The sequence below is a fragment of the Protopterus annectens genome, chromosome 3.part1, assembly GCF_019279795.1.
Source record: "Protopterus annectens isolate FY-2018-M chromosome 3.part1, PAN1.0, whole genome shotgun sequence".
Lineage (NCBI taxonomy): Eukaryota > Metazoa > Chordata > Ceratodontiformes > Protopteridae > Protopterus > Protopterus annectens.
In genome coordinates, this window is record NC_056732.1 from 1,373,600,273 (window position 1) to 1,373,628,002 (window position 27,730).

At 43.3% G+C, this 27,730-nt stretch overlaps 1 protein-coding gene across 1 annotated transcript in view; it reads right to left on the bottom strand.

Moving 5' to 3' along the window:
- Positions 1-27,730, bottom strand: part of MAF1 (MAF1 homolog, negative regulator of RNA polymerase III) — an 881,579-nt gene that overhangs the window by 680,314 nt on the left and 173,535 nt on the right. The gene's annotated exons all lie outside the window — the stretch shown is intronic.

Below are 27,730 nucleotides of genomic sequence, written 5' to 3' on the forward strand. Positions count from 1 at the left end.
GTACCTGGGATGGTGAACCTGAAAGAAATATTTTACTGTTTCCATAGATTTTGCTTTGTCTTTCATCTTTTTAAGCACCTCTTCTGCTTTTACTCCAAACAAGCGGTCCTTATCCAGGGGTGCATCAATTAGTTTAGACATGGCATGATCAGGGAGCGGTTGTTCCTTCAACCATCCATGTCTCCTAATGACAGATCCTAAATCAGGGAGAGGTTGTTCCTTCAACCATCCAGGTCTCCTAATGACAGATCCTAACATTGTTGCTCTGCTTGAGGCTTCCAGGGCATCATATCCACAGTGTAATGAGTGTCTGGCCACTGGACAAGTAGAGTGCAGTAAATCTGCTAACTCTTTGGAATTGGCACAGTCAGGAAAGGTTAAAATCATTTGCTTTAATAGTTCCAAGGTGCGTTGTTGATATTTTAACATATGGAAATGAAAGTTGAGTGCTCTGATAGCTAAGGTTGCAGAGGTGTATACGTTTTTACCCCATCTGTCCAGAGCTCTGGAATCCCTGTCAGAAGGAATAAGATTCTTGGCAGAACTAGTCTTACCTCCTTTTGGTCCCTGTTTAATGACCTCTGGGTCTGCAGCAGGATTTCTGTACAGGTATTGTGAGAATCCAATACCCTGTAATACCAGTCAGGTTTACTAGAAGCAGGTGGGAGGGTGTCAGGGGCTAAGCCAGATTCATGGAAAACATCATCCACCAGTTCTAAAATTGGGGGTATGGCCAGAGGTCTGTGCTGGGACAGGTCCAGAAACTCTCCAAGTCTTTTCTTAGACTGGGGGAAATCCTGAGATTCCCATTGGAAATGTTCCCTGAGGGTGTGAAGGGTTTCCCCAAAGGAAAGGTCTTCTGGAGGGGAGGTGGAAGGGATGGATTCCTCTGCATCTGAATCCTCATAAGCAGTCAGAGGTTGTTGTTCCTCTTCAAAATCTAAATAGTCCGAGTCCTTAGAATCCTGTTCTGGCATAATTTCTGGAGAATGGTGTCTTTTCCTTTTAGAAGTTGTGGTCTGAATACCCCATACAAGGGAGATGAGATCCTCCACCATTTTAAGCATTTGTGCTTGGGGGGGGAGGGGTAAAGCAGGGTCAAAATGGTGACCAGAAGCAGATTTTCTAGGAGTGGCCTGGGTTCTGGGTCTAAGAGTATCAGTTGGTCTGAAAGAAATGGTAGACAGATGAGAAGGAGTCGTTTTTTGTCTAGATTCGGTAGTGCAAAAGGCCTCCTCCAAAGCCGGTGTCTGCATCGCGGCTCCGGACCCAACCGAGGCAGAGACAGCCAAAGGCTCGGAAGACAAAGAAGATTTCTGAGGCATACCGGACTCCAAAAGGGTCTCAATAGAGACCTGCGTAGATATCGAATCGGCCATCAGGAGCTGCAAAAGCGCCTCACTAAATTCCGGAGAACTGACAACCTGCTTAGCGCCAGAGTCGTCGGAAGGCCTAATCTTGTATGGTCTGTCGCTATCTTTATCTCTGCATTTTTTCCGAATTCTACAGATTGTTGGCTGATGGAAGCCATTTCGGGATGCGAAGATGGAACATGAAAATATCTGTTTACAATAAGAGCTCTACGGCGAATGGTTCTCGCATTAAAGAGGGCACAGAATCGGCAACAGGGAATGTTGTGGTCTGGGCCTAAAGTGACGCAGCAAGAATTAAAGTCTCGGTGTGGGATCTGCTTTCCACAGGCGAGACAATTGTTAACTTTTTTGGACATCGGTTACTGCAAGAAAAAAAGGGTCCACAACAGGGTACTAGCTTTAAACGTTTTCAGCTGAAATTTGAACTCTGGTAGCAACTGACTGGCACTCTTGCAAATTGCTTCTGCTACAGGCTCCATGACAAGAAAAACTGGTATAATGACATCGGCTGCCATGTTTTATAGCACTGATGCCCTGATGTCAGACTACAGGCGACGGCAGCCCATGCAAAAAAATACTGACTCTGGTATTCGGGCCAGCCAAGGTCTATCACAGCAGGGATAACCCACAGGTGATGACTGCAAAGTACAGTTGTGTACACTTACCATAAATGTAGATGTTCGAGTGTATTAACTGTTGCAGTCATTACATTTGGGTTATCTGCCTGCAGGTAGCCCTCAGCCAGACTGAATATCAAAGTCTTGGATTCCTGTGTCGGATGCAGTCTCTTCTTCCATGACGTCAGGTCATCAACATGCAGCCGACGTCATTACATCAGTCTTTCTTGCCGCGCGGTGCCAGAAGCAGAAGCAGTTTGCAAGTGTCGGTTGGCAGACTCCTGAAATTTTCATTTTCGAGTTTCAGAACTGAAGACTTCAAAAAAGCTAAGTACCCAGTTGGGGATCCTTTTTCTTGCTCTTAACCGATCTCAGTAAAAGTTAACAATTGTATTACCTGTGTAAAGCAAATACCTCAAAGATTTTCATTCGTACTGCATTCCTTGCTTAGGCCCAGACCACGACGTCCCTCGCTGTAGGCTTTTGTGCCTTATTCAAACCCCGGACTATTCGTCGCCGGTTTCTTTTTGCAGCAAATTATTTTGGTACTCTGTTTAACTATCCAGAAATGGCTTCGGTAAGCCATCCGACTACCAACATTCCGAAAAAACGTAAAGATAAAGACAGAAACAGACCGCATAAGTCCAAAGCTGCCGACAACGCTTCTGTTAAGCTAGTCGCCAGTTCGCCGGTACTCATTGAGGTGCTTTCGCAGCCCCTGATACTCACTACTTCAGATTCGCAGGCCTCTACTGAGACCCATTCAGAGTCCACTTATGCCACAAGACGCTTCTTCAACTATGGAACCTGCAGATGTCTTTACCTTGGATGGGTCCGGAGCCACTGTGCAGGCACCGGCTTCTGAGGGTGTATTCAGGCCTAGTGACTTGCATTTCAAACCAATGCCATCTTCTTCTTCAAGGCATAAAACTCAACCCAAACCGAGAAAACAGACGTCCAAACCACATGGTCAGGCCCATATGCCTAAAAAACAAATTATAAGAATGGCTGAAGACCTTATTACTTTAATTAGGGGAAGCCAGTCTTCACCCTCTAAGAGACCTAGAACTGATTTTCCTTCTGATTCTTCTGATCAGGATTCTGAAATTTCTGTTTTTTCTGATTACCAGGATTTGCCCTCATCTACCTATAAGGATTCTGATGCAGAGGATTACATTCCTTCTGCTTCCCCTCCAGAAGATTTTTCTTTTGGTGAAACTTTGCACACTCTTAGGGAGCAATTCCATTGGGAAAGCCAGGATTACTCCGACTCCAAAAAGAGGCTTAGGGAATTCTTACTCCTCCCTCAACACAGGCAGGCATAGAAGGCTCACCCATCACTGGCAGTTTTTGAAAAACAAGCATTTTGAATTTGGGGATGTTGAGAAACTTGTTCTGCTTTGAGAAAGCCATGATAGACCAATAAGTAACCTCTTTTCTTGCAACTAGAAGTATCCTTGACTAGAAACCTTTTCCCTATTGTCCTGTAGGGACAGGCTAAATGAATCCTCAGTGAAGTAGCTCCTCGAGGATATGTGATAGAGAGTCTTTCTTGCTCTTTAGGTGCTTTTGTAAAAGTCCAAGAAAGGTGGGATTTCACTGAACTGGATGTAGTACCCCTTCTATTATGCTGAGGATACAATGATAACCGGTGTTGGTTTTCCATTTGTTTAAGAAAAAGAAGTGCCAGAGGCTTGGAGGAGAGGGATGGAAGGCGGTAAGATTTGTTGAGGAACATAGTCACAGTTATTCTCTGTACTGGGTGGGATCTTTGGAGCTCCCACTTTGTGTGACTGTTCTGGTTGCCATCTTCTGAATTGCCTTGGTCGTTTGACACACAGATGACTCCCCTTGTTTTGTCTCGGTGGAAAAGGCTAAGGTTTATAAGTATAATTTCTCCTGTGCCTTGGGGTTGGACACATGTAAAATTCTTTCACAGTTTTAAATTTCCTTTCCTTTTTTATCCTGCTTCTCAAAAACTTCAACTGCAGGACCAAAAAGAAATCCCTTGTCTAATGGAGCATTCAGTACTTCAGCCTTTACCTTACCTGACGGGCTGGGTCCTGAGCCATGCTGAAATACAGAACCTGTGGCAGCTGTTCTGCAAGAAGCATCTAAAGCATTATAGCTACATTTTAGGGAATGTCTGTAGACTTCTAAAACTTCACCATCTGTCTCTTGGAATTCTACAGATAAGGTTCCATCTGCAATACAGTCTATCTAAACTACAATTTTGTCCTGGTGAGATACAAGGTACTTTAGCATATGGAATTGACTGAAGCTCTCACGGTCAAGGTGGCAGACATATCATCTTTCTTTCCAAATCTATGTAATAATCTACTTTCCCACTCAATAAGGGATGTCTTGTTGATCCCTTAATAACACCTTTTGTGAATTCAGTGGAGACTACAGAAGGGTCAGCCTTTGGATTTTTGTAAAGATGCATGTGAATTCAAGTACACTGTAAAACTTGCCTGGTTTCCTAGGAGCAATGGGTACAGAATTAGGGTATAATGCAATGTCTTCAAAGACATCATGCAGTACAACATGTACAGGAGTAATAGCCAATGGTTTGGGTGAAGGCAATTTTAGCAGTTCCCTGTAGAGGGCCTGAGCATGAAAGAATTGCTAACTTTCCTAACTAAAAGCCTCCTTATTTCTACGTAGAGTATCCCTGAAGGAAAGATCCTCAGGGTGGAGATGGAAGAGAAGGTGTCATCCGAGTCTGAGATGGTAGATTTATGGTGGCAAGTGGCCAGAGTAAGACAATTCCACCTCATCCTCAGAGCTAGACAAATCTACCTCTTCCTGAAAGGTTACTCCCGTGCTTCTTTTAGATGGGAAGGCCTCAGTAGTGGCAGCTTGACAGGGCTCTCTAGATTTCATAAGGGCCATAAACTCCTGTGCTACTTTAAGGAGGTCTTGGACTTCAGTCTAATGAAAAAGAAGCGGTATGCTTTGGTTTGGGTGTTCATTTTAAAGACGTGACCTGAGGATACAGTCACCCGACCACCACTTCATCTGTAGCTTCAGTAGTCAAGAAAGACAGGGAGTCTCCCTTGAGACCCACACCACATATGTCAAAAACTGAGGCATGCTGATCAAACTCAGACCCAACCAAAGTGTGTGCCATGGTAGTATCTGCAGGTAAACCAGAAACCATGATGGCCTCCAGAGGGGTCATGCCAGAGGATTTAGGCCTATGACTCAGTGGACCAGAGGGTTGTAAAAGCACTTCACCTGAGTCACTAGTTGATTTATGACCTACAGCTGGAGTTTTTTTGGCAACATCAGGGTCCTTGGCCTTTTTGTTTTTCCTTTATTTTAGAATGACGTTAGTTGACACAGAAGTCTGTCAAGGTCCTGCAGTAGCAGTGGACTGCAACACAACCAAGGAAGCTGAAGAGAACAACTTATGGGCAGCTAGTACCTCAGCCCTATATTATAGAGTTTTTGCTCAAACATTTGCACAGTCAAGACAGTTAAGAGGCATCATGCTGAGGACCCAAGCAGACCAGACAAAACAAGTGAAAATCTTTGTGTGGGATTTGCTTCCCAAACTTCAAGTGATTGTTTTTTCTGAACATTAAATTAGTAGAGAAAATTTCCCCAGTGGGGTACTTACATGGCTGGAAGAAGAGGGTTCTCTGAAAATGAGCCAAACAGACTACAAGCATACTGAGCACATCTGAGATGCCCTTCTTATACCCTGGCATCCAGAAATCAGTCTTCAAATGTCCGCTGGCCAGGGATAATGTAAAGACTCTAGAAATCTGGTTGGTAGCAGACTTTTGCATGGCAGGAAGACCCAAGAATCAGTACTGCAACATTAACTATGAAAAACATCCAAGGTTGCCTGGGCCAGAAGAGAGAGTCACCAGAATGACCTTGTGGGATCCCTTCTGAATCTTCAGACATACCCTGGATATTAGTGGAAAGAGTGGAATAGCATACAGGAATATTTCTGTCCAAAGAAAAAGAAAAGGCATCTGTCTTCCAAGCTCTTTTGCATGGAGTCCTGGAACAGAATTTTATATGCGTCTCCTGTGAATCTTTCTATATAGGTAAAACTAATAGAAAATTCAGGGAACGCATAAGGGAACACGTCTACCACATTCGCATAGGCACTAATACTAATGCCTTAGCTAAGCATGTTATGGATAGAGGACCCGATCATACATTTACTTTTTCAGTGATTCAAGTTTTTAAACCTAGTTTACGTGGAGGTGACATTCTTACATTTACAGAAGAGAATGAGTTTAGGTGGATTATTAGATGTCAAGCAGACAGAGAGCCTGGTCTTAATGACAAAGCCTCACTCAAACCTGTTTTGCAAAAGAGAAGGCTTGTAGTGTCTGCTTGAATCATTTGACTACATATTTTTTATTTTTTATTCAGTTTTTTCATTTTTTATTTATTTTTATGAAATATATACATATATGTATGGATATGTTTATGTTTTAATGGGGTTTGTGTATTTGTATATATTTGTATTTATATATATTTTCATGCGTTTATCTATTTACAACAATATACATTTTTTAGGCTAATATATTAGGAAGTTTTTTAATTAAATGGTTAGATACCTTTAAATATACATGCTTTTTAATTAAATGGTTAGATACCTTTAAATATAGATGTTTTTAATTCAGTGACGTATTGATCTGTTTGGCCAATGAAATGTACTTGTATAGTATTTAAATGGTTGGATTTTTTCATTATAAATGTCTGAAGAAGCCGAAAGGTGAAAGCGCTCACAATTTACAATATACAATAAAGCCAGAACTTTGTTGCCTAGTTTGCGTATCTTTGCATCATAGCTGCATAATTTTCATTGTTTGGATTTGTTGTTTGGACTTGCTGCTCTTATATTTTACGCTTGTGAGACATTGTGCTTGGTTCCTGTGGATGACCGAACTTTTATTATTGTTGATTATTCAGTTATTTGCATCCACAGGTGTCTTTACCTTCTGGTGTGGAATCTGCCTACTACTACTTTTTCTTATCTTGTTTTTACGTTTACCGCACCGAGGGAGCATGACTGACACAGGAAGTGATCCAATTGAATTACCGTACACTCTACGTGGCCGTGATACATCGTTTGGTCTTGCTGAACGTTTTCGTACAAGTTTAGCTGGTAATGACAATTTACTTTCTTCTTATGAACCTTCGGATGGTGTTGATGAAGATAATGTTAATGATTTTGTTGGACTGGATGACGAATTATATAGACTGGAGTTGGACATTTTGAAACTGAAACGCATGCAATTGCAGTGCCAGCACTTTGAAGCTTGTTTAAGCAGGAAGATAGTGCCGAGGGGGCTGCGCATTCTCAAGATGCCGACGACAGGTAATTTGTATCCTAGCTTATTGTATCAATGGCAGCAATTAAATTTAGAGCTTAGCTTTAAATATATGAGACTGCTCAATGAGTTTTTCAGCCCAGAAGAGGAGAAATTGAGGAATAATTTGACTAGACAACAGCAAGGTATTTTTTCTAAGTATTCAGGCCCTAGAGTCGAACGGGCAATGGATAAACTGTTGGACAATATGAATATCTACGAAAGGAGACTGTTGGAGCAGAAAAAGTCTAAGATTAACAGAGACACTAGAGATTTTAAATTAGGCCATGTCTTCACTTGGCCCAGGAACAATAATGGGACTAGTAGTACCAATAATGAAGGAAGTATTCTTCCTACTTCACATCCATCTAACAATTCAAGTAATAGAACAATTGAATTAATGATAACTAGTAATGTAACAGAAGCTACTAGTAATAAGGATGATGCGGCTGTTGATACAGAACTCCATGCTGTGTCTGATGCTGTTTCTAATGAAGTGAATAGTATAGCAATAACCCACGCCTGGGTGTGGGTAATGCTAAATTTACCCACGGTTGGCGTGGTTTGGTCCCGAGGCTAAGCCCGAGGACCAAACAAAGCCAACCGTGGTAAATTTAGCATTACCCACACCCAGAAGTGGGTTATTGCTATTATACCATGACATTATTTAAGAAAAGAAACTATTACTTTTCTTAAATAATGGCATAGTATAATGCCTGTTTACTGCCCTTCCGCAGATGTCTGGCATCCGCGGCAGTTCTGATGTACTGCGCGCCTGCGCAGTACATCAGAGTGTGGCAAAAGCAACGGAGAAAGCAAGATCTCCGGTGCTTATTTTAGTGTCTCGCTATGTTAAATGAGTTTAACATAGCGAGACAGTTTTAAAATAAGCAACGGACATCTCCGTTGCTTATTTTAAACTGTCTCGCTATGTTAAACTCATTTAACATAGCGAGATTAAAAAGCAACGGAGATCTTGCTTTCTCCGTTTAAACACTGCCTCGCTATGTTAAATGGGTTTAACATGGCGAGACAGCTTTAAAATAAGCAACGGAGATCTCCGTTGCTTATTTTAAAGCTGTCTCGCTATGTTAAACCCATTTAACATAGCGAGACAGTGTTTAAAACGAAGTTATACTAATGGAAAAAAGTCCGGGCGACCGGACCTTTTTCCATTAGTATAACTCGATTTACAACGGGCACGCTGGCCAATCAGCGTGCACGTTTTGGGGGGATCATGGTATAATAGTAGTGTTTTTAACAGTGTGGTTGATAAGAATGTGGATAATTGTGTACTTTCTGGCTCTAATGTTGAACCAGTGGTTAGAAGGAAAATTTCTAATATACCTCCTAATCCACATTTGACTACTGACAGAACTGTGACACCTGACCCTTTCCCGATAGGTACTTCCCAACACATGCAAGGGCGAAGCTCATACAACAGAGGGAGGGTGAAGCGGAAGGGTTCAGGAGGAGAACACACTGGACCCACCTTGAAGAAAATGTGGGAACGACTACCCAATCCTTAGTTATGAATTTATCTCATAAGAATCTCACTAGGTATGAGGTAGAGGTTCTTAATAAGGGTTTATCCTTTATTCCCAGTAGTATGAGTAATGCCACTGATTCAGTATTGGACACTAGACTTTTTGCACGGAATATACAATTAAAACTAGAATTTGGAGATGTTGAGTGGTTAGGTACTACTAGTACCTTTCGCACCCCTAGCTTGTATGTTCCCACTCTACATCCTTCGGTGGACACTTTTAATAGGCTGGTAGAACAAGACCTACATGTATTGAATGAAGTTAATAGAGATAAAAATAGGAAAGTTGGTAAACAGAATTTAACTTTTAATCAAAGGAAGGCTTTATCTGATCTGTCGAAGGACCTCTCTATAGTTACACGTCCAGCAGATAAAGGAGGACCTATTGTCATCATGGACACTGAGGATTATTTAGACAGTATGACTTCAATGTTGAATGAAGGTGATTATTATTCTAAGATTGAACTAAATGAAGTTTCTAATAGAATATTTAGAATTTATGATATTTTGGATGATCTTTATAAAAGTCATGATATAGATTGTACATTAATGAAGTTTTTGAGAGTTAACAAACCTCTCATACCAATTATACAGGGCCTTCCTAAGATTCATAAGTCATTGGAAAAGCCACCGTTGCGTCCCATAGTATCTGGGAGAGGCTGGGTCACTGAGCCCTTTTCACTTTATTTGGAGCACTTTTTTAGACCTATAGTTAATGCTAACTCTACTAAATTAAGGAATAGTAAGCAATTTCTCTTAGAATTGTATACTTTCATTAAAGAAGTACCAGACGATAGACCATATATCTTGGTGACCATGGATGTTAAGAGTTTATTTACCATGATCCCTAATGATGCGGGGGTGTTAATGTTGCATCAATTTTTAACTGACCATTCCAGTTTGAATTCGACCATAATAGATCAGTTAACTATGTTTTTGGAAATTGTTTTACAGAATAATGTTTTCACTTTCAATAATGAATACTATCTGCAGAATGATGGCATAGCTATGGGCACTTCGTGTGCCAATAGCTACGCCAACATAGTAATGGCTGAATGGGAGGAAGATTCATTACTTCCCTTGCATGATTTTCGGTGTAAAGCTTTATTTTATAAACGCTTTGTAGACGACCTCTTTTTTATATGGTTTGGCACGGAAGTAGAGCTCCTTCACATGGTATCAGTTGTAAATGGCCTCACTAATCTCCTTGAGTTTACTACTAATTATTCTAGAGAAAAGATTTATTTTTTAGATGTGGATATAATAAGACTAGATAATGGAATGTTGAATACTACAATCCACCGGAAGGCTTGTTATAGAAACACTTTACTTCATCGAGAGAGTATGCACCCTCCATTTGTCTTTAAAAATGTAGTCATGGGTCAGGCCATGAGAGCTTCTAGACTTAATCCGACCCACGATAATTTTATGATAGAGATTTCCAACCTTAAAGAAAGGTTGATTGACATGTTATAAATCGAATGAGTTAAATGGAGCCATTAGTAGGGTGAATTCTCTTAGAACTACCACAGCGAGACCATATTTTTCAGAAGGAATACCTTCTGAGGTTTGTCCAGATAACTGTTTGAATCCAGAAAGTTTAAGAATACCTTTATTTTTTACTTCAGATATGGTTAATATTAAGAGAACATTTGAGAGATATTGGAATGTACTTCTGTTAGACGAAAACATAGGTAGGATAGTAGGACTTAGACCTACCTATGCTTTCAGAAATAGAAAGAATCTGAAAAGTACAGTTTTGTACCTACCATAAATGTAGATGTCCGAACAGGATAGCATCTGCAGTCATAACAAATGGGTTGTCCTGTCGTCAGGCAGCCCTTCGGTCGGCCGGATTCCAAAGTCTGGGTCCGGCTTCGGCTGATGTCGCACTTCACCCGACGTCATCTCTGCTGGTCTTCGGGTATAAAGGCATCAGCCGACGCCATTTTCCTCAGTGTTTCTTGCCCCAGATGCCAGTTGCCCTCTAGGAAAGCTAAATTTTGGATAAATGCCAATGTTTCCAAAATAGTAGAAGGCAAACACAAAAATAAGCATGTATGTACATATATACAAACAAATACACCATAAGAGACTCCCCAGCTAGCTATTAGGAGGGTAAATACCCTAGGAGTACCACAGAGGGAAGGAGGGTGGGTAATCCTGACTGCAGATGCTATCCTGTTCGGACATCTACATTTATGGTAGGTACAAAACTGTACTATGTCCTTCAAGGATGCATCTGCAGTCATAACAAATGGGTAGAATACCATAGCCAAACTAGGGAGGAGGAAGAAGAATTATGGTGTAGTTAGGATCCCTTGCAATACAGCAGTGGCAAACCCTGCTCGGGATCTAGAGTATAGAGGTAAATTATAATGCTTGGCAAATGTATGCACGGAGGTCCAAGTAGCCGCCTCAATAATGTCCTTGGTTGCCACTCCTCGTAAGAAAGCTGTGGTAGTGGCTGTAGCCCTTGTAGAATGAGGTCTTATGTTCTGTGGAACTGGTTTTCCATGGTAGGAGTAACAGAATCTTATGCAATTTCCTATACATTTGGAGATTGTCTGTTTGGAAATTGCTTTTCCTTCCCTTCCTGTTGCATAGGCTACTAAAAGCTGGTCAGTTTTTCTGTTACTTTTGGTTCTGTCCAGGTAGTAGCGTAACTGTCTATGTACATCCAAGGTATGCAGCAGCCTTTCCCCTGTTCTGTGGATTGGGAAAGAAGGTAGGTAGGTGGATTGCCTGGTTTAAAGACACTCTGGATACCACCTTAGGCATAAATGTAGGATTAGTTCTCATGGACACTCTATCTTGATGGAAGATTAGGAAGGGTTGTACTGCCATTAAGGCCTGTAGTTCAAACCCTCCTTGCTGAAGTAATTGCCAGTAGGAAAGCAGTTTTCCATGATAGGTGTTGCAGATCTGCTGTTGCTGCTGGTTCAAATGGAGGGAGTGTCAATTTTTCTAGCACAAAGTTCAAGTCCCATGCTGGTAATGGTGGTTTCCTAGGAGGTTTTACATTCTTGATCCCTCTGAGGAATTGCCTGAGTAGAGGATGTGAAAAGACAGGTGGATCAAGCTGTATTCTGCGGAAATAGCTGATGCATGTATCTTGATGGAGGAATAGGACAGGCCCGTATGTAGAAGCTCTGCCAAGTACTCCAGGATGTTAGCAATATCTATGTTCGAGACATCTTTTCCTCTGTCAGTACTCCAAATGACAAACCTTTTCCATTTTCCTGCATAGTTCCTTCTTGTTGAAGGTCTGCGGGCTTCAAGGATAATGTCTTTAACCCTTTGGGATAAGTCTGGGTTAGTTGCTGTTATGTGATGTTCCAGGCAGTCAGTTGCAAGGTTTTTAGGTTTGGGTGCATGATGTTGTAGTTGTTCTGAGTTAACATCAAAGGCATCAGGGGTATTGGCCACATTCTCCCCTGAGAAATGCTCCTCAGCAAAGGATACCAGTGTTGTCTTGGCCAATTCGGAGCTATCACAATTATCCTTGGACGTTCCTCTTTGATTTTCAGTAGTACCTTGTGTATCAAAGGAAGAGGTGGAAATGCATATGCTGTCAGGCCTTTCCAACTGAAGGATAGAGAGTCCACCTTCCATGCTAGTGGGTGGCATGTCCTTGTGCAGATTTTTTTGAGCTGGTGATTGAGTGGGGGTGCGAATAGGTCTATTTGTGGCATTCCCCATTTCTTTGTGATGGCCTTGAAGATGTCCGGGTGTAGCATCCATTCGTGAGCATCCGAGGTGGTTCTGCTTAACATGTCTGCTAGGGTGTTTTCTTTTCCCAGCACAAATATTGCCTGTAACTGGATGTTGTAGCTCAGAGCCATATTCCAAAGGTCCAGAGTCATTCTGCATAGGGGGTATGAATGAGTGCCTCCTTGTTTGTTGATGTACCACATGACTGTGGTGTTGTCTGTCCTTATCATTAAATGGCCTTCTTTGAGGAATGGTTTGAATGTCTGGATTGCTAGTTTTACTGCCAGCATTTCTTTTTGGTTTATGTGCAGGTGCAGCTGGTCTGGAGTCCACAATCCTTGTATGCACTTGTCCAACATGTGCGCCCCCCAGCCTAGGTCTGAGGCGTCCGTTGTGATGGTTTGGTTTGCTTGAAAGTTGTGGAAGGGCAAGCCTGGGTTTGACTGGCATGCTTGAGCCCACCATAGGAACTCTTGTTTCAGGCATGGGATTAGTGGGATTTCGGTTTCTAAGCTGTGCCTGTGTTGAGACCATAAATTCTTTAGGTACCACTGTAGTTTTCTCATATGCAGTCTGGCATGGGGGACCAGGATTATGCATGATGCCATGAAGCCCAAGGCCTGCAGTACTTTTCTTGCTGTTAGTTTGTGCTGCTTAGTTAATGCCAAGTTGTGCTTGTTTTTCTGCAGTTAGGAATGCCATTTGTTTTACTGTGTCCAATTCCGCACCCAAGAATGTTCTTGTCTGGGATGGAATCAGTCTTGACTTTTTTAAATTGACTGTGTATCCCAGGGCTTGTAGTAAGCAAATGACTCTTTGTAAATCTGTTGTCAGCTTGCTTTTGTTGTCCGCTTGTAACAGGCAGTCGTCCAGGTAAGGATAAATTTGGATTCCCTGTAGCCTGCAATGAGCGATTACTGATGCCAGGCATTTGGTGAATACTCTGGGCGCAGTAGATAAGCCAAAGGGCAATGCTGAGAATTGATAATGCTCTGATCCTGCAAGAAATCTGAGGTATCTTCTGCAATTTGGTCATATGGGGACGTGCAGGTATGTCTCCTTGAGATCTAGAGTTACCAGCCAACACTCCTTGCCCAGCATGGGAAGAAGTTGCTGTAGGGTCAGCATTTTGAATGTTGGTACAATGATGTATGTGTTTAAGACGGACAGGTCGAGAATAGGTCTCCAACTTTTCTCTTTTCTTGGTACTAGGAAGAGTCTGGAGTAGAATCCTTTGCCCTGTTGTGTTATTGGTACTCTTTCCACAGCTCTCATCTTTGTTAATTGAGCTATCTGCTTTACAGCTTCTGTTTTTTGATTTGGAGGTAGGTTTGGCATTCCTCTTTTCGAAAATAAGGCTAACTTTCCGCCTAAAGGTGCTGCTATTTGCTCCCTGGTAGGCGGTGTCAGAGCCAAGTCACTGTGATTGTCCTGTTGCAGTGGCAGTGGTTGTGGCTGTGCCTCTCTGGTTATTGCCTTGCCACTGGCGTCCTCTATAGGCACCTCCTCTGGATTGATTTCTGCCTCTAGAGCGTCTATTCCTGCCTCTTTGAGATTTTGAGGAGTCTGGAAAGGACCAATTTTTGGCAGGCCAGTTCCTGCTAAACCTTGGGGGCTGAAACTGTAAGAAATCCTTAACTGTTTGTACAGATTTTGCCTTCTCTTCCATTTTCTTCATTACTTGCTGAGCAGGTGTCCCAAATAGACTGGCCTTATCTATAGGAGCATCTAACAGCTTTGCTTTAACATGATCCGGCAAAACCTGTTCCTTCAGCCATGCATGCCTTCTTATCACTGTGCCAGTCATGGCTGATCTAAGTGAAGCCTCCAGTGCATCATAGCCACATTTTAAAGAATGGTTACTAACCTGCTGAATGTTATTCACAATTTCTAAAACATATTTCTTATCTAAGGAGTCATCAGAGGACAGCTTCTTAGTTAACTGATCAAGCATAAACTCTTGGTATTGGATCATATGAAACTGACAGTTTAAAGCTCTAGCTGAGAGAGTAGCAGAGGTGTAAACTTTTTTCCTCCATCTCTCTAAGGACCTGGAGTCCCTTTCAGAAGGGAGAGGGTTTTTTGCTGAGGTCGAAGCTACTGCCTTAGGCCCCTGGGATATAGTCTCAGGATCTGCAAGTGGGGCCTTGTATAGGTGGTGATGAGTGTCTGGCACCCTGTAAAATCTATCTGGTTTGGCAGGGGCTGGAGGTAAAGTATCAGGAGCAGTGCAAACATCATTAAATGCATCATCCACAACAGGCAGAACTGGAGGTATAGCTAAGGGCCTATGTTGTGGTAAGTGCAGAAAGGTCCTAAGCCTTTTTCTTGAATCTGAGAAATCTTGTCCCTGCCATTGGAATTGTTCTCTCATGGCATGTAAGGTTTCCCCAAAGGAAAATTCCTCTGGTGGAGAGGCAGAAGGAATGGATTCTTCAGCATCGGAATCTTCATAAGTAGAAAAAGGAGCCTCTGGCTGATCTGTAATGTCTGAGTCATCCAAAGAATCATCAGAGGACACTGGCTCGGGGGGCTCTGCTCTAGGTCTCTTTTCTGGAGGCTGAGAGGCCCTGTCTGGGTGAGATTGGGATCCCCTAATTAAGGAGATTAAATCCTCTGCCAGAGTAAGCATTTGTGAACTAGAAGTGGGCCTATGTGAGGGGTCTTAACAGGCACTGATTTAACAGTTTTGGCTGCTTTAGCCCTGGCAAAGGCCTTTATAGACATGGCTGCAGGAGGCCTAGCAGCACCACGTGCTGGGGTAGAGACATCCAAAGGGATGGTGTCTGATAATTCACTAGGAACCACAGTAGTAGGCAAAACTTCAGAGGCCGATTCAACTAAGGTAGCAGGAGCCTCAGTAGTAGTCATGGATTCGGCTGAAGATTGACCCGTTTCTCGGTTTCGCCGAAACCGAGACACTCGCGTTTGCTTAACCGTGGTTTCGGCCGAAACCGCGGACCGCGAGTGTCGGTCTTTTTCTTTGCGTTTTTTAACAATTTGGGTAGTCGGAGGATCCGATGGCATAATGTACGCAAAATCTGAGCCGAAAAACTGTTCAGCAAACTCCGATCGACGCCTAAGCGTTCGTCAGTTGAAGGAAGCACAGGCTAAACAGGCTGCTACGTCGTGGTCTGGGCCTAAACAAGGTAGGCAGTAAGAGTGGAAATCTTTATGAGGTATTTGTTTCCCACAAGTTAAACAGTCATTTACTTTTTCTGACATTGGCTGAGGCAAGAAAGAGTCCCCAACGGGGTACTTAGCTGAGTCCCCAACGGGGTACTTAGCTTTTTAGAAGTCTTCGAAGTAGTATTCGGTAGTAGTAATCTCTGGATCTGACCGACCAGCACTTGCGAACAGCTTCTGCTTCGGGCGCCACGCGGCAAGAAAGACTGAGGAAAATGGCGTCGGCTGATGCCTTTATACCCGAAGACCAGCAGAGATGACGTCGGGTGAAGTGCGACATCAGCCGAAACCGGACCCAGACTTTGGAATCCGGCCGACCGAAGGGCTGCCTGACGACAGGACAACCCATTTGTTATGACTGCAGATGCATCCTTGAAGGACATCGTATTCTTTGTCACCGTCCACTGGGAAGGGTACCTATAGATTGTGATAGGAATTTAGTGAACACCAAGCCATGTAACAAATGTAATCAGTGCTCACATACAGATGAGAGAACTTCATTTATACATCCTATCACAGGAGTTGAATTTAATTTTTATACTAATACCAGTTGCCAAAGTGAACATGTGGTTTATTTGGCTAGATATGTCTCCTGTGAATCTTTCTATATAGGTAAAACTAATAGAAAATTCAGGGAACGCATAAGGGAACACGTCTACCACATTCGCATAGGCACTAATACTAATGCCTTAGCTAAGCATGTTATGGATAGAGGACCCGATCATACATTTACTTTTCCAGTGATTCAAGTTTTTAAACCTAGTTTACGTGGAGGTGACATTCATAGATTTACAGAAGAGAATGAGCTTAGGTGGATTATTAGATGTCAAGCAGACAGAGAGCCTGGTCTTAATGACAAAGCCTCACTCAAACCTGTTTTGCGAAAGAGAAGGCTTGTAGTGTCTGCTTGAATCATTTGACTACATATTTTTTATTTTTTATTTTTTATTCAGTTTTTTCATTTTTTATTTATTTTTATGAAATATATACATATATGTATGGATATGTTTATGTTGTAATGGGGTTTGTGTATTTGTATATATTTGTATTTATATACATTTTCATGCGTTTATTTACAGCAAAATACATTTTTTAGGCTAATATATTAGGAAGTTTTTTAATTAAATGGTTAGATTCCTTTAAATATACATGCTTTTTAATTAAATGGTTAGATACCTTTAAAATATAGATGTTTTTAATTCAGTGACGTATTGATCTGTTTGGCCAATGAAATGTACTTGTATAGTATTTAAATGGTTGGATTTTTTCATTATAAATGTCTGAAGAAGCCGAAAGGTGAAAGCGCTCACAACTTACAATATACATTAAAGCCAGAACTTTGTTGCCTAGTTTGCGTATCTTTGCATCATAGCTGCATAATTTTCATTGTTTGGATTCGTTGTTTGGACTTGCTGTTCTTATATTTTACGCTTGTGAGACACTGTGCTTGGTTCCTGTGGATGACCGAACTTTTATTAGAATTTTATAGTTGACTGTTCAGACAGGAAGCAAACAGGTCTACTTTAGGGACCCCTACAGATGGATCAAATTTTGAAGACCCCCTGATCTAGTTTCCATTTGAGAGGGTCTTACCTGGTTCTGCTCACCGTGTCTAACACAAAATTTTGCTGTGACAGAATGCAAGATGCCTGTACAGATTGTGCTGTGAAGCTATATCCCAAACTAACATGGCTAGTCTGCAAAGGGAGTAAAACCTGGCTCCCCCTTGCTTGATGATGTACTATATGACTGCAGTATTGTCTGTAAAGTACAGTTTTGTACCTTCCATAAATGTAGATGTTCGAGTGCTAATACAGCTGCAGTCATAATAGATGGGTTTTCCTGCCGTCAGGCGGGTCCTCGGTCGGCCGAATTCCAAAGTCTAGGTCCGGCGTCGGTTGTCGTTGCTTCCTCCCTGACGTCAGTGCAACAGGGGTATAAAAGATCCAGCCGACGCCATTTTCTTCACTTTTTCTTGCCCCAGATGTCAGGTGCCCCCAGAAGGAAGGCAATACATAAAATTATGTAATAATGCAATGCAATATAATGAAAAAACAGTAGTTGCAAGCAAATACACCATAAAAGAATACCCCAAGAGGGGAAGGAGGGAGGGAAACCTGGACTGCAGCTGTATTAGCACTCGAACATCTACATTTATGGTAGGTACAAAACTGTACTATGTTCATCGTGCATACAGCTGCAGTCATAACAGATGGGTAGAATCCCAAAGCTAAAAAAGGGGTGGTAGGCACTAGGTGGAACTAGGAGGAGCCAGGATGCCCTGCAAGACTGCAGTGGCAAAGCCTGCTCTAGATTTGGAGTATAATGGTAGGTGATAGTGTTTGGAGAAGGTATGTACGGAACTCCAAGTGGCTGCTTCCAAAATATCTTTGGTAGGAACCCCCCTGAGGAAAGCTGCAGAGGTAGCTGTGGCCCTTGTGGAGTGAGATCTGATGCCTGCAGGTACAGATTTACCATGAAGAGAGTAACAAAAACGTATGCAGTGGGCTATCCACTTTGAGACTGTCTGTTTGGAAATAGGCTTCCCTTGAGCTCCTGCAGCATAGGACACAAAGAGTTGCTCTGATTTTCTGAAAGGCTTTGTTCTGTCCAAATAATAATGCAGCTGTCTGTGAATGTCCAAGGAATGTAGCAGTCTTTCCCCTTTGTTTTGAGGATTAGGGTAGAAGGTAGGTAAGTGGATAGCCTGATTCAAGGCTACCCTGGATACTGCCTTTGGCATAAAGGATGGATTGGTTCGTAAGGTAACTCTGTCCTGATGGAAAATGATGAAAGGCTGCACAGCCATGAGGGCTTGTATTTCCGAAACCCTGCGAGCTGAAGTGATTGCCAGGAGGAAGGCTGTTTTCCAAGACAAGTATTGCAGTTCTGTTGAAGCAGCTGGCTCAAAAGGAGGCAAGGTCAGTTTTTCTAGTATGAAATTGAGGTCCCAAGCAGGCACTGGTCGTTTCCTTGGGGGTTTTATATTCTTAGCCCCTCTGAGGAACTGTCTTAAGAGGGGATGAGAGAATAAAGGAGGATCAGTGTTGTATTCTGCAGAAATGGCTGAGGCATAGATTTTGATGGAGGAGAATGAAAGTCCATTGCTTAGCATCTCAGCTAGGTACTGTAATATTTGGGGTAAATTCAGTATTCCTGGATTCTGACCCTTTTTCTCATTCCAGGCACAAAACCGTTTCCATTTTGCAGAGTAGGCTTTTCTCGTAGAAGGTCTTCTGGCCTCCAAAATTACATCCTGCACCTCCTTGGAGAGCAGGGCCTGTTGTGAATTTAAGGAATCTTCCATGCGGCTAGATTGAGTGTTTTCAGCTGACTGTGTAGAGTTTTGAAGTTGTGCTCAGTCAGTAGAAGAGGCATTAGAGGCAGGTTCCATGGTGGGGAATGCATCAGGCTTTTCAGGAGTGGGTACCAGTGTTGTCTTGGCCAGTCTGGAGCAATGAGAATCATCTTTGGTCTGTCTGCTCTGGTTTTTAATAGAACTTTGGGCAGCAGAGGGAGAGGAGGAAAGGCATAAACTGTCATTGTTGCCCAACTGAAGGAGAGTGCGTCCGCCTAACAGGCCTGTGGATGAAAGGTCCTTGAGCAGAATTTTGCCAATTGGTGACTTCTGTGGGAGGCAAAGAGATCTATGTCTGGCCTTCCCCATGCTTGAGTTATCCTTGTGAAAACTTGAGGATGCAACTTCCATTCGTGTGGATCTGTCATATTTCTGCTTAGGTCGTATGCCAGTGTGTTTTCCCTGCCTGGCAGGTACTGTGCTTGAAGCTCGATTTGTAATTCTAGAGCCATGTTCCAAAGAGACATGGCTAGCCTGCATAGAGGGTATGAATGGGTACCTCCCTGTTTGTTTATGTACCACATTACTGTGGTGTTGTCCGTCCTTAATAGCTGGCCTGGATGCAGTAGGTCTTTGAAAGCTATAATAGCATTTATTACTGCTAGCATTTCCTTCTGATTGATGTGTAGGTGCTTTTCTTTTTGGGACCATTTGCCCTGAATGCACCGATCTGTCATATGCACCCCCCAGGCATAGTCCAAGGCGTCTGTTGTGATGATTTGATTTGCTTGAGGCTTGCAGAATGGGAGATCTGTGTTTCTTTGGTATGCTTGAGCCCACCACAGAAATTCCTTTTGAAGACATGGAATTAGTGGTATTATTGTTTCCAAACTGTGGCTGTGTTGAGACCATAGGTTTTTTAGGTACCATTGAAGTTTCCTCATATGCAGCTTTGCACATGGGATTAGTAGGATGCAAGATGCCATGAATCGCAGAGCCTGCAGGATTTTCCTTGCAGTCAGCCTGGTGAAAGTTGCCAGTTTTCTGAAGTATTGAGTTAGTTGCCCTGGTTTCTCTGGCGTGAGGTAGGCCATCTGGGTGTTTGTATCCAAGCTGGCACCCAGGAAAATTATTGTTTGAGAGGGTATTAGCCTTGATTTCTTTTTGTTGACTGTGTATCCCAGAGAATTCAACAACATTATTACAAACGCCAGATGTTTCATAAGTATGTGCTTGCTGTCCGCTTGGATCAGGCAGTCGTCCAGATATGGGTATATTTGTATCCCTTGAAGTCTGCAGTAGGCGATTACTGATGCCAGGCATTTCGTGAACACTCTGGGCGCAGTAGATAAGCCAAAGGGCAATGCAGAGAATTGATAATGGGTTGAACCTGCAAGAAATCTGAGGTATCTTCTGCAATCTTGTCTGATTGGGACATGCAGGTATGCCTCCTTGAGGTCCAATGTTACCAGCCAAGACTCCTTGCCCAGCATGGGAAGAAGCTGCTGTAATGTGAGCATCTTGAATTTTGGCACGAGTAAAAAAGTGTTTAGGATGGATAGGTCCAAAATAGGTCTCCAATCTTTTCCCTTCCTTGGTACCAGGAATAGTCTGGAATAAAAACCTTGACCCTGTTCTTGTACAGGTACCTCCTGAATAGCTTTCATGTCCATGAGATCTGAAATTTGTTTCTGTGCCTCTGCCCTTTGATTGTGTGGCAGGTTTGGCATGCCTCTCATTTTTGGAAGGGTGTGAAAGTGAAATCTGTAGCCTCTGTCTATAATGTCCAGGATCCATTTGTCTTTTGTGACAATATGCCAATTTTTTGAAAATAATGCCAGTTTTCCACCTAAAGGTGCTGCCATTTGAGCCTTGCTTGGCATGCAAAGGGGAAAGTCATTGGTTCTGCTTTCTGAATGGCTGTGAACTATCCTCACCACCTCTTTGTGTGGGTGCTTGCCATTGTCTGCCTCTAAATGATCCTTGAGATTGCCCTCTGCCCCTCGGGCGCCTGTATCTACCTCTTTGGGGTCTGTCCGTGGCTGGAAAGGACCAATTTTTGGAAGGCCAATTTCTACTGAAACGTGGAGGTTGTACCTGTAGGAAATCTTTTACTGTTTGTATTGATTTTGCCTTCTCCTCCATTTTCTTTAATACCTCCTCAGCTTTAACACCAAACAATACACCTTTTTGCAGAGGGGCATCTAGTAATTTAGCTTTGACATGACCTGGTAAGGTTTTCCTCTGAGCCAGGCATGCCTACGTATGACTGATCCTGTAACAGCAGCTCTACATGAGGCCTCTAAAGCATCAAAACCACATTGCAAGGTATGTTTACCCACTTGTTCTGCACTATGTATCAAATCCTGCAACTCCAAGTCCGGTTGTTCAGGTTGTGACATTTTGTTTCTCAACTTTGATAACAGAAAGTGTTAGTACTTTAACATATGGAACTGACAGTTTAATGCCCTCATGGTTAAGGTGGCCGAGGTGTAAACCTTTTTCCCCCACCTCGCTAAAGCTCTGGAATCTCTCTCTGAAGGTAATGGATTTTTAGCAGTGGAGGCCTCAATTCCCTTGGGACCTTGTGATATAGTTTCTGGGTCAGCCGCATGGCTTTTGTATAGAAACTGGTGTGAGTCAGGAACCCAGTAATACCTGTCAGGCTTGACTGGAGCTGGAGGTAAAGAATCTGGGTTAAGGCAGGCCTCCGAATACACATCATCAAAATGTCTAAGACAGGAGGTATAGCCAGAGGCCTGTGCTGAGGAAGCAAGAGGAAATCCCTAAGCCTTTTCTTGGAGTCCGAGTACTCTTGGCCTTCCCAGTGGAAGTGTTCCCTCAAGGTATGTAAGGTTTCCCCAAAAGAGTAATCCTCAGGGGGGGGGGGGGAGACAGAGGGAATGGACTCCTCTGCATCAGAATCTTCAAAAGGGGAGTAAGAATGTCCCTGGTCTTCAGAATGTTCTGAAATAATGGAGGCCTGGTCCGAGGAGGGGGATTCTTCCTCCACTCTGGGTCTTTTGTCCGGGGGGGGGGGTTGAGAACCCCTAATAAGAGTAATCAAATCCTCAGCCATTTTGAGCATCTGCTTTTCAGGCATGGGGCCTTGAGAAGGGCCCTGTGAAGCTTGTTTTTTAGTATGCATGGCTGATTTAGACTTAGTGAAAGCCTTGATGGAAAAAGAAGAGGAAGGCCTATAGACACCTTGAAAGGTGGCAGGTCTATCTAAACTCTGAGTTTCACCGCCAATAGTGGCCTCGGTATCTGTAGTCAGGGTGTGGGCCGAAGAGCCTGCGACCTCAGGCACAGAAGACACCGCCAATGAAGTGTCGTCGGTAGTCAGAGGCTGCGTAGGCACCTCACTCAGAACCGGACCACCTGTAGTCGGTTTTGGCGTGGTGTCAGTAGAAGTCGCGGACCTCGTATGTCGGTCCTTATCTTTGCGTCTTTTACCTAAAACTGGAGTCGGAGTATCCGACAACATAATGTAATTACATTTTTTGCCAAAATAGTGTTGGGCGAACTCCGCCCGACGCTTAATAGTGCGTTTGTTGAAAGTAGCACAAAAATGACAGGCCGAGACGTCGTGGTCTGGGCCTAGGCAAGGAATGCAGAGAGAATGAAAATCCTTATGCGGTATTTGCTTCCCACAAGAAATGCAATTATTAACTTTGTCTGACATCGGTCTGAGGCAAGAAAAGTTTCCCCAATAGGGTACTTAGCTTTCAAGAAGACTTCGGTTGAAAAATATTCGTAATCTCAGGAGCTGGCCGACCAGCACTTGCGAACTGCTTCTGCTTCGGGCACCGCGCGGCAAGAAAGACTGGAGAAAATGGCTTTGGCTGGATCTTTTATACCCCTGTCGCACTGACGTCAGGGAGGAAGTGACAACAACCGACGTCGGACCTAGACTTTGGAATTCAGCCGACCGAGGACCCGCCTGATGGCAGGAAAACCCATCTGTTAGGACTGCAGTTGTATGCACGATGAACATCCACCTGAAGTCCTGGAGAACAAAGACAGTTCAGAGAGTTGAGTGCTTCGATCAAGGCAAGCATCTCCTTAATATTTATGTGCTTGTATCTGTCTTTTATTCCTCCTAAAACTGCTCCCCAATCAAAGTCTGAAGCATCTGTGGTGATTGCTTTGGAGCAGGGAGGGAGAAGGGGAGATCTGGATTTAAGGACATCTCATCTCCACCAAAAGATTTCTCTTCTGACAGCTCCTAGTACTGGGATCTGAAAAGATAAAGGGTGTTGATGGTGGGACCAAAGATATTTCAGATGCCACTGTATCTTTCACATGTGGAGTCTTACCAGCTGTATCATGAGACTTGTAAATGCCACGGGACCCACAATCCTGAGGTATTTCTTCTCAGTGACCAAGGTCTGGGTGGAAAACCTCAGAAAAAGATCTAAATAAAGATCTATTTTTTCCTATGGAAGAAAAATTTGTTGAACTGAGGTGTCTAGCTGCCTTGGAATCCCAGCTTGAGCAAAAGATTTCTCACCCAACAGAAGAGAGACCCCTGAAATTCTAAAAAAGACTCTGCAAAAATAAGCAAGTATACAAATGGAAAAATGCGGACAGCCTGTATCCTGCAATGGGCTATAATTAGAACTAGACACTTTGTGAGCACTCTTGGTGCAGTGGATAGATAAAAGGGTAAGGCAGAGAAAGTATAGTTGTGTACACTTACCATAAATGTAGATGTTCGAGTGTATTCACTGTTGCAGTCATTACATTTGGGTTATCTGCTTGCAGGTACCCCTCAGTCGACCTGATTAACAATGTCTTGGGTCCTGCATCAGTTGCTGTCCCTTCTCCCATGATGTCAGGTCGTCAGGGGTATAAAACTTGCAGCCGACGCCATTACATCAGTTTTTCTTGCCCCAGATGTCAGGTGCCCCCCAAATGGGGAGCAATTAAATATAAAAGTACAATAATATACCTCCAACAAAAAAAGCAAATACACCAAAAAGGCTTTTAAGCACAGAATAGGAAAGTAGAGGTATAGCCAAAAGAAGTTAGGGGGCTGGAGGCAGGGTAACCACTGCAACAGTGAATACACTCAAACATCTACATTTATGGTAAGTGTACACAACTGTACTATGTTCTTAGTGTTTCACTGTTGCAGTCATTACATTTGGGTAGATTCCCAAAGCTATGGTTGGGAGGAGGAATTTAGGTAGCATTAGGGCCAGTTATAAGGCCCTGCAAGACTGCAGTGGCAAAGCCAGCTCTGGATTTAGAGAAAACTGGCAAATGACAATGCTTGGAGAAACTATGCACAGAACTCCAGGTAGCAGCTTCTAGGATGTGCCTGGTAGGGACGCCTCTGAGAAAGGCTGTAGAGGTAGATGCAGCCCTGGTGGAGTGAGGTCTGATCCCCTGGGGGATAGGTTTTCCATGGTGCTTATAGCAGAAATGAATGCAATGGCCTATCCATTTAGAAATGGTTTGCTTTGAAATGGCCTTCCCCTCTGCCCCTGCAGCAAATGCCACCAGCAGTTGTTCAGATTTCCTTTGAGGTTAAGTCCTGTCCAAGTAGAATCTAAGTTGTCTGTGCACATCTAAGGAATGCAGTATCCGTTCCCCTTTGTTCTGTGGATTGGGAAAGAAGGTTGGCAATGAATAGACTGAATAAGAACCACACTGGATACCACCTTGGGCATGAAGGATGGATTGGTTCTGAGGTACACCCTGTCTGCAAAGATGATGAAAGGCTCCACTGCCATTAGGGCCTATAATTCAGATACCCTTCTAGCTGAAGAGATTGCTAAAAGGAAAGCTGTTTTCCGAGAAAGAAATTTTAAGTCTGCAGTAGCAGCTGGCTTGAAAGGAGGTAGAGTGAGTTTCTCCAAAACAAAGTTAAGGTCCCAGGCTGGGGTTGGAGCTCTCCTGGGTGGTCTCAAATTGTTGGCCCCTCTGAGGAACTGCTTGAGCAGTGGATGAGAGAAGAGGGGAGGTTCTGTGCTATAATGAGCTGAAATGGCTGAGGCGTGGATTTTAATGGAGGAAAAAGACAGGCCCTTGTGAAGCATCTCAGTTGAGTACTGTAAAATCTGAGGTAAATTGGGTGCTGCTGTGCTCATCCCTTGAGATTAGTTCCAGGCACAGAATCTTTTCCATTTTTCAGCATAAGATTTTCTAGTACTAGGCCTCCTTGCCTCTAAAATGATATCCATCACAGGTTTACTGAGGGTCGGTAGAGGAGAGACTATGTAATTAGCAAGGCTGCAAGGTTCAGTGCTAGTAGCTGAGGGTGCAGAATCTGGTTCTCCTGCTGAGACAACAGGGAAGGAGTCTGAGGCAGGTCCCATGGGGATAACAGTGACGCACTGCGCAGGAGGGGGTACCAGTGTTGGCGTGGCCAGTCTGGAGCAATCAAAATCGTCCTTGGTTTGTCCTGTTTGAGTTTTAGTAATACTTTGGAAAGCAGAAGCAGAGGGGGGAAGGCATAGACTGAAGGACAGAGCATCCACTTTCCAAGCTTGCTTGTGGGGAGTCCTTGTGCAAAATTTGTCAAATTGGTAGTTCTGGGGAGAGGCAAACAGGTCTATATATGGGCTCCCCCATTTGCTTGTCTACATGTTGAAAATCCTTGGTTCCAGTTTCCACTCATGTGGGTCCATGAGGTTTCTGCTTAGTCCGTCTGCCAGTGTATTTAATTTTCCTGGCAGGAATTGAGCTTGTGGGTGCACTTGGTAGCTCAAGGCTGTGTTCCACAATGCCATGGCTAGTCTGCAGAGGGGATAAGAATATGTACCCCCACCTGCTTGTTTATGTACCACACAACAGTGGTGTTGTCCATCTTTACCACAAGTTTTCTTGGAAGAATGTGGTTGTTGAAGGCTGTCAGAGCATTCTGTACAGCTAACATTTCTTTTTGATTGATATGCAGGTGCATTTGACTTGGGTTCCATTTGCCCTGAATGCACTTCCCTGCCAGGTGAGCCCCGCATGCATAGTCTGATGCATCTGTTGTTAGGGTTTGGGTGGCAGGGGGTGGTGTGAAAGGTAGTACCTTGTTTTGGTGGCAGGCCTCTGCCCACCAAAGGAATTATAGGTGTAGGCAAGGTATGAACTACCACATAGGCGGTAGTCTACTTAACAGAAAGTGTGATAAGAGACCTTGGAACACAGGTGGACAGTAGTCTCTCTTTTGATAATCACATCGCCACAGTAGTCAGGAAATCCTTCTACGTGGCACATCAAAAGAGGTCATTGTTCCCCTCTACTCGTCACTCATTAGACCCATTATAGAGTACAATGCCCCTTTTGGTATGTACCTCACAAGACATCTACAACAACTGGAAAGGCCACAGAAATACCTCACAAAGAGGATTACTGGCCTCAAACAGATGGCCTATGCAGACCGTCTCAAAAAACTGCAGCTTTACTCCATTGCATATTGCCTACTCAGAGGCGATCTCTGCCTAACACACAAAGCTATGTCAAACCCAGAGCTTTTAGACATGCTCCACTTAAAGAAATCCCAATCCCTACGAGCTACATGGTCTAGGGACCTAAACCTTGTCACCACAATAAACAGAACATGCTGGAGGGATAGATTCCTGTCCCAGAGACTTCCCATACTCTGGAACAAACTACCTATCTATATCAAACAAAGCTCCTCATTAGCACTCTTCAAGAAAAATATTGATGATTGGATGGGAAATTCACCCCGGGGATCACTTATGTGGCTCTGCTCGACAGTGGCACAGGAAATAATTTTCTTGGGTGGCGAAAGCCAGGGTACCTTTGGCTTGGCTTATATAGGCCCTAAGGCCAATAGCCTAGTACCTACCTATGAACCTATGAATCATTGCTTCTAGAGCCTGAGAATGTTGACACAATAGGCTTTTTAGATACAACTGTAGTTTCCTCATATGCAGTCTTGCATATGCAATTAGAAGAATGCAGGAGGCCATGAACCCCAAGGCTTGCAGTATTTGTCTTGCAAAGCAGTGTTTTTGTGGCCACTTGTTTGAAGTAGGTTGTCAAATGAATTTGTTTCTCTGGCGTGAGGTAAGCCATCTGGGAAGTTGTATTCAAGCTTGCTCTCAGGAATATAATTTGTTGACAGGGTACCGGGTGTGATTTCTTTTCGTTTATGGTGTACCCCAGACAAGTTAGAACCCTTTGTATAAAGGCCAGATGATTCAAAAGTATGTCCTGGATTTCTGCCTGAATTAGACAATCGTCCAGGTATGGGTATATTTGAATATTTCTTTACCTGCAAAATGCAATAAATGGAGCTAGGTACTTTGTGAATACCCTGGGCGCAGTAGATAAGCCAAAGGGCAGTGCAGAGAACTGATAGTGTGTATAGCCTGCTTTGAAGCGTAGGTATCTTCTGCAAGATTCCCTGATTGGGATGTGCAGGTATGCTTCTTTTAAATCTAGTGTTGCCAACCAGGCATCTTTGTCTAGCATAGGAAATAATTGGTGAAGAGTCAGCATCTTGAATTTTGGAATTTCCAAAAAGGTGTTTAGAATAGACAGGTCCAAGATAGGACGCCATGAATTGTCTTTTCTGGGTACCAGGAAAAGCCTTGAGTAGAAAAACCTTGTCCCTTTTCCTCTTCCGGTACCAGATGAATAGCCCCTGTGCTTAACAGAGAAAGTACTTGTTTTTGGGCTTCTGC